Source organism: Jatropha curcas, chromosome 4 (assembly GCF_041381405.1).
Source record: "Jatropha curcas cultivar XTBG-Jc1 chromosome 4, XTBG_Jcur_1.0, whole genome shotgun sequence".
NCBI lineage: Eukaryota > Viridiplantae > Streptophyta > Magnoliopsida > Malpighiales > Euphorbiaceae > Jatropha > Jatropha curcas.
The window spans coordinates 28,210,618-28,219,124 of NC_143154.1; positions in this window are offsets into that span (position 1 = coordinate 28,210,618).

The following is an 8,507-nucleotide window of genomic DNA, read 5'->3' on the forward strand; positions in this document are numbered from 1 at the left end:
CATTAATTAAGATTTGACAATTCTAGTTCTATGCATGAGAAACTAAATTCAAAAATATTGGAATTGGTATTTCACTCTCTCTCCCACCCTTTTTTTTTTTTTTTCTGAATAAAAATTGGTCTCTAAATTAGATTTAAAGTAGATTTATTTTCACTTGTTGTCGCTCGTTATCGTATCTAAAATTTAATTTGTAACTCAAAAATCCTCAAATTATTATTATGAAATAGAAAAACCCCTACAATTACTTTTCGGGCAAAACTCGACCGGAATGCTGACATGGACAGCACGATTATCAATTATAATAATTTTTTTTTGCCATACAGGTTTGCTCAGTCAGCTATATCTCTTTTTAACTTTCTCCCTCGCCAGGTAGCTCTCCCTCTCCTTAGGCATGGCCGGTTCAATAAACCGCCGGTTCAAGATGTTTAAAATTTTAAACCGGAACCGGCCCTTGAACCTCCGGTTCCGATTTCGGTACGGTTCATCACGGTTCCGACGAACCGACGGTTCAAATTACGGTTCCGATTCGGTTCCGACATTACGCAAATTTTTAAAAAAATAATAAGATTTTGATTTCGAATTCATGAATAAATAATAATTTTTAAATTTTTAAATTTTATTAACTAAATAAATTATTATAAAATTTTAAAACAAAAACTTCTATTAATTTAGAACTGTTATCACTATATTTAAATAGAGTAGTGTTAGGATCACCATACCTTGATGACGATAATTGAGTTTGAGTTACATCCATTCCTACCTCACTTGGATGATGTGATTTTAAATGCCTATTGAGAGTGCCATATCCTCCTCCAAGCTTGAATGCATATTCTTTTTTGCAATAATTACATCGAACCGCATTGATTTCTCCATTATCTTAAAATTTTTGCAAAGTGCTTCTTGAAAATGTCTGATTTTGGTGGTTTACCTATTGAAATATTAGGAGATATTGCTTCTTGTGGTGAAAAATCAATCAATGGATCATTTGAATCAATTTCTTCCACGCTTTGAGCAACTCGCTTTCCCTTGGAGCTTTGTGAATTGTGTGCCATAATTTTAAATAGAATTATGGAAAAAAAAAATGAATAAATGGAATATGAAATTAATGGAATTTAGAATTGGATGTATGAAAATAAAGCAATATTAAGAAGAGAAGAGGAGAGATAGAATATAATTGGTTGTGAAAAAAAAATTAATCAACTCATCATATTTATACATATTTTTCATTTATGTAGTTTCTCAAATTGTCCCTTATAACAGAAAAAAAATAATTATATTTTTGGATAATTTAGTAAATTATAATAAATAAATAAATAAATAATTAAATAATTAAATTATAATAAACAATTATATCCGTTTGAAGTTTTAACATTGTATAAATTGTTAATTGTATAGTTAAAAAAAATATGTATTTGTAAATAAAGTTCAACGGCTAAGTGAAAATGAAATGATGAGCTTTAAAAAAAAAAAGTGAAATGATGATGCTTCCTTTTTTTTAAACCAAAATGATGATGTTTTTTTTTTCACTATTTTTGATTATTGCAATAAATAATTTTGTTTGTAAATTCGGTTCGAACAGGACCGAAACCGCCGGTTCCGGGCCAATTCAGGTTCATTTTTTAACATTCACATGAACTTTAACCGGCCCTTGAACCGCCGGTTCCGGTTCAAAATTTTAAACCGCCGATTTCGATCCGGTTTTGATTCATCTACAGTACGATTCGGTTTCGGTTAGAACCGAACCGATGGCCATGCTTACCTCTCCTCCTTTGCTTTCCCTCTCATGCATCTCTTTCCTCCTTACCATCATGATTCTAATTAACTTATGAAGCACAAATAGCTTATGATCCTTCACGCTAAAATAACTATTTGCGGATATCTTGAATGATGAAAAATCGCATAAATGAAAATGAATATGGACATCAAATAAAGGAAAATAGTTAATTTGGTTATTTCAGATTTTTCTTAAAACTCTATTAATTTTTTTTTGATTGGTATTGTAATTATAATTCTAATACTGAACTGGTTTTCTAGAGTAATTGAAAAGATGTTGTCTTTTTCTAAAGAAAAGACTTTCTTTTTTTTTTAATTTTCAACTCAACAATCTGACAGTATTCTAAAAACAATTATTATAGCTGACTAAGCATCTTACGTAATAAAAAATGTTGTTATTGTTGATGATTGTGCTGTCTATGTCAGTATTTTGGTCGAGTTTTATTGGTTGTGGGGATTTTTCTATTACACTAATAATAATTTGAGGATTTTTACGTTATAAATTAAATTTTAGGTACCATAGTATAATAGGTGTTACAACTGAAAGACTAGGGGTGAAAATAAACCATTTGAAGCATCGAAATCTAATTAAAACATTATTAGATTTAAATTCCACTCATATTGAATTATGGATATTATTTTCTAATGTTCATTAATTGTTTGTACTTGTTGGTTGAAAGTATTTAATGCTCAAATCACTTTTTCCTTTTCTTTTTTAAGAAAAAGTTGAAATCACTTTACTATCAAATAATCAAGAAAATAACTATTTATAAATTTTAGATGATAAAAATAATATGAATTTTTCAATTTGAATTTTAGATGATAAAAATATTTATAAATTACCCATGTTGAGAACACCAAGTTTTATAAGAATTCAATTTGAAAAAACCATTATTTTAATATTAAAAGCTAGAATTTTAAGTTTAATGAAATTAAATTAACTAGATTGGTTATTATTAAATTATATAAAATATCTTATATCTTAAATTGTATAATCCTAAAGTTTTAAATATCATAAGTTATTTTACAAACCAAAGTATGACCTAGTGTTAAGTGTATACATGGCCTGCTAATAGATTTAAGTTCGAATTCCCTTCCTCAATACTCAAATATATATATATATATATCATAAGTTATTTTAAAAATAATTAAAAAAAACAAAATAAAATGAATTCGTTATTACTTTATATGATATTTGAAATAATTTGTATGTAAAAAGTGGATGCAACTGTTTCAATGTAATTGAATTAAATTGAATGTTTCACCTAAAATTTTCATTTCTAAGATGTTTAGGTATTGCATATGAATGCTTATTATTATTATTTAACAATGGACAGATACATTAGGTTGACAAAGTAGCTAACAAAATCATTTCGCTTCTCTCGTAAGTAATGTACTTATATTTTGAATGCCACCTAATTAGATTTCACCTATATATATATTTAATTATGATAAAAAGTTAAAATGTTATTAGCAAATATAGTTTTCATATCTAAAAAAAAAAAGATACCAAAACAGTTTTTCTATATATATATATATTGAAAATTTAAGACGAACATGAAAATTTAGGTGTTAAAATTAAAGAGATTAATAGATTGCAAGAAGATTTTAAAATTTTTGAGTCATGTCATAAAAAATGAAAAATAAAAAAATAAATACCAAAAGGATAATTAGAAAAAAAAAAGAAGAAAGAATAGTATAAGTGTAAAAATGGGCCGTCGTATACATTAAAAGACAAAGGCTCCTTTGATTAGATATGGGTCCCATGCTAATTAATACAGTTATGAGTCTGTAACCAAACCACCTAACACGTTGGAAATTCAGATAACACATATTTGTACTTCTGTTGACAAGCTCAAGACGCGTCTCATTGGATGAGTTGTGTAATTCCTTCCATTCCGTTTTCCCTTATTGACCGGTTTGTCAAATATTTTATATATAAAAAAAAAAAAGTGGCACACGACTGCACGGGCCTTCAGATAACGTCTTTATATTCAACTTTTTGCCATTTCCATTAGGTGATTATAGAAACAGACCCAGATATTAATAATGCATAAAATGTACATGAAAGGATAAACCCAGATAAAAGAAAATGGAAATTTGACATTTTTTTGAGAGTAGAATCAGGGATTACCTTAACAATGAGCTTGTGGCTATCGGGAAGTGGGAAACCCTCGTTAGGATTAACAATGCTGTACTTTCCCACAGTCATTGAATTGCTTTTTATGTCCTCTGATATGCATTTGGTGAGGCCTGACTTCATCTCGAATCGCATTGATTCAGCAATAGAAAAAATGAATAGGAGGGTTGTTATTGTTATAATTAGGAGATTTAGTTTTCCCATTTTGTAATTCAATTATTTTGAAAAATTTAAGGTTTAGAGATTCGAAGAGGACGAGAGTTTGAATACTTTAATGGTTCTTTTGGATTGTATTCGGAGATCTGTTTTCTGGGTATTGTTTGTGTTCTGTCCGACAGCAACAGGACGAAACGGAAAGTTCGTTCACGACGGTGTATTTGGTTAAAAAAATCACCGGCAAAGGCGCGCATTACCCCCGAAAGAACGTCGTCGTTTAGAAGTTTAATAAAAGACATAGACATTTCTGGCCCAAAAGAAAAGATTGGAACGGTGAGGTTTAGGCTTTTGCTTTCTATTATAAGTTGGAGTAAACATATTTCTTTTAGAGCTAGGCCCATTATATTTTATGTAAATTATTTTTTAAAGCAGCGATTAGACAGAGTAAAATATTTTTTAAAAAAAATTTTGATAATAATTATTTTAGCTAAAAAGAAACATATAGAACAACAATTTATACAAAATTAATTACAATTATATACAACAACAATCATACACTTTGAACGTGATTGAATCAATATTGATAAAAATTATTGATTACCACCGATAGAACGATAAGGTTCATTCTCTTTTAACTAGAGGTTTCGAATTTAAACTTTAAATATAGAGCACTTTTTAAACTTGCAAGGAGCACGTTACCTCCTTCATGAGCCTTTTCAGCGCAAATCCAAAGTAATCGGATCAGTAAAATTTGGATATGGTTTAAAAAATAAATATTATCTCAATGTAGAGAAAGATTATGATTGGGTCCTTTCTTAATATATTCTATGACATTAATTAATCTGGTGTAGCTGATAATAGATACCAACTTGACAATTCACAATTTCAATTTTGGTTTCTACTTTACATAAAAGCATTATAGTTAGGACACAGTCCTTGAAATTTGACTTTCACTCTTAGGGCCTAAAGTAGTTTTTATTAATCATGTGTGAAATTTGTGGTTCCTGGTTAGGGAGTATGTATATTTTGCTAACCATTAGCAGTTATAGTTGCTAGCCATTAATTAAGATTTGACAATTCTAGTTCTATGCATGAGAAACTAAATTCAAAAATATTGGAATTGGTATTTCACTCTCTCTCCCACCCTTTTTTTTTTTTTTTTTTCTGAATAAAAATTGGTCTCTAAATTAGATTTAAAGTAGATTTATTTTCACTTGTTGTCGCTCGTTATCGTATCTAAAATTTAATTTGTAACTCAAAAATCCTCAAATTATTATTATGAAATAGAAAAACCCCTACAATTACTTTTCGGGCAAAACTCGACCGGAATGCTGACATGGACAGCACGATTATCAATTATAATAATTTTTTTTTGCCATACAGGTTTGCTCAGTCAGCTATATCTCTTTTTAACTTTCTCCCTCGCCAGGTAGCTCTCCCTCTCCTTAGGCATGGCCGGTTCAATAAACCGCCGGTTCAAGATGTTTAAAATTTTAAACCGGAACCGGTCCTTGAACCTCCGGTTCCGATTTCGGTACGGTTCATCACGGTTCCGGCGAACCGACGGTTCAAATTACGGTTCCGATTCGGTTCCGACATTACGCAAATTTTTAAAAAAATAATAAGATTTTGATTTCGAATTCATGAATAAATAATAATTTTTAAATTTTTAAATTTTATTAACTAAATAAATTATTATAAAATTTTAAAACAAAAACTTCTATTAATTTAGAACTGTTATCACTATATTTAAATAGAGTAGTGTTAGGATCACCATACCTTGATGACGATAATTGAGTTTGAGTTACATCCATTCCTACCTCACTTGGATGATGTGATTTTAAATGCCTATTGAGAGTGCCATATCCTCCTCCAAGCTTGAATGCATATTCTTTTTTGCAATAATTACATCGAACCGCATTGATTTCTCCATTATCTTAAAATTTTTGCAAAGTGCTTCTTGAAAATGTCTGATTTTGGTGGTTTACCTATTGAAATATTAGGAGATATTGCTTCTTGTGGTGAAAAATCAATCAATGGATCATTTGAATCAATTTCTTCCACGCTTTGAGCAACTCGCTTTCCCTTGGAGCTTTGTGAATTGTGTGCCATAATTTTAAATAGAATTATGGAAAAAAAAATGAATAAATGGAATATGAAATTAATGGAATTTAGAATTGGATGTATGAAAATAAAGCAATATTAAGAAGAGAAGAGGAGAGATAGAATATAATTGGTTGTGAAAAAAAAATTAATCAACTCATCATATTTATACATATTTTTCATTTATGTAGTTTCTCAAATTGTCCCTTATAACAGAAAAAAAATAATTATATTTTTGGATAATTTAGTAAATTATAATAAATAAATAAATAAATAATTAAATAATTAAATTATAATAAACAATTATATCCGTTTGAAGTTTTAACATTGTATAAATTGTTAATTGTATAGTTAAAAAAAATATGTATTTGTAAATAAAGTTCAACGGCTAAGTGAAAATGAAATGATGAGCTTTAAAAAAAAAAAGTGAAATGATGATGCTTCCTTTTTTTTAAACCAAAATGATGATGTTTTTTTTTTCACTATTTTTGATTATTGCAATAAATAATTTTGTTTGTAAATTCGGTTCGAACAGGACCGAAACCGCCGGTTCCGGGCCAATTCAGGTTCATTTTTTAACATTCACATGAACTTTAACCGGCCCTTGAACCGCCGGTTCCGGTTCAAAATTTTAAACCGCCGATTTCGATCCGGTTTTGATTCATCTACAGTACGATTCGGTTTCGGTTAGAACCGAACCGATGGCCATGCTTACCTCTCCTCCTTTGCTTTCCCTCTCATGCATCTCTTTCCTCCTTACCATCATGATTCTAATTAACTTATGAAGCACAAATAGCTTATGATCCTTCACGCTAAAATAACTATTTGCGGATATCTTGAATGATGAAAAATCGCATAAATGAAAATGAATATGGACATCAAATAAAGGAAAATAGTTAATTTGGTTATTTCAGATTTTTCTTAAAACTCTATTAATTTTTTTTTGATTGGTATTGTAATTATAATTCTAATACTGAACTGGTTTTCTAGAGTAATTGAAAAGATGTTGTCTTTTTCTAAAGAAAAGACTTTCTTTTTTTTTTAATTTTCAACTCAACAATCTGACAGTATTCTAAAAACAATTATTATAGCTGACTAAGCATCTTACGTAATAAAAAATGTTGTTATTGTTGATGATTGTGCTGTCTATGTCAGTATTTTGGTCGAGTTTTATTGGTTGTGGGGATTTTTCTATTACACTAATAATAATTTGAGGATTTTTACGTTATAAATTAAATTTTAGGTACCATAGTATAATAGGTGTTACAACTGAAAGACTAGGGGTGAAAATAAACCATTTGAAGCATCGAAATCTAATTAAAACATTATTAGATTTAAATTCCACTCATATTGAATTATGGATATTATTTTCTAATGTTCATTAATTGTTTGTACTTGTTGGTTGAAAGTATTTAATGCTCAAATCACTTTTTCCTTTTCTTTTTTAAGAAAAAGTTGAAATCACTTTACTATCAAATAATCAAGAAAATAACTATTTATAAATTTTAGATGATAAAAATAATATGAATTTTTCAATTTGAATTTTAGATGATAAAAATATTTATAAATTACCCATGTTGAGAACACCAAGTTTTATAAGAATTCAATTTGAAAAAACCATTATTTTAATATTAAAAGCTAGAATTTTAAGTTTAATGAAATTAAATTAACTAGATTGGTTATTATTAAATTATATAAAATATCTTATATCTTAAATTGTATAATCCTAAAGTTTTAAATATCATAAGTTATTTTACAAACCAAAGTATGACCTAGTGTTAAGTGTATACATGGCCTGCTAATAGATTTAAGTTCGAATTCCCTTCCTCAATACTCAAATATATATATATATATATCATAAGTTATTTTAAAAATAATTAAAAAAAACAAAATAAAATGAATTCGTTATTACTTTATATGATATTTGAAATAATTTGTATGTAAAAAGTGGATGCAACTGTTTCAATGTAATTGAATTAAATTGAATGTTTCACCTAAAATTTTCATTTCTAAGATGTTTAGGTATTGCATATGAATGCTTATTATTATTATTTAACAATGGACAGATACATTAGGTTGACAAAGTAGCTAACAAAATCATTTCGCTTCTCTCGTAAGTAATGTACTTATATTTTGAATGCCACCTAATTAGATTTCACCTATATATATATTTAATTATGATAAAAAGTTAAAATGTTATTAGCAAATATAGTTTTCATATCTAAAAAAAAAAAGATACCAAAACAGTTTTTCTATATATATATATTGAAAATTTAAGACGAACATGAAAATTTAGGTGTTAAAATTAAAGAGATTAATAGATTGCAAGAAGATT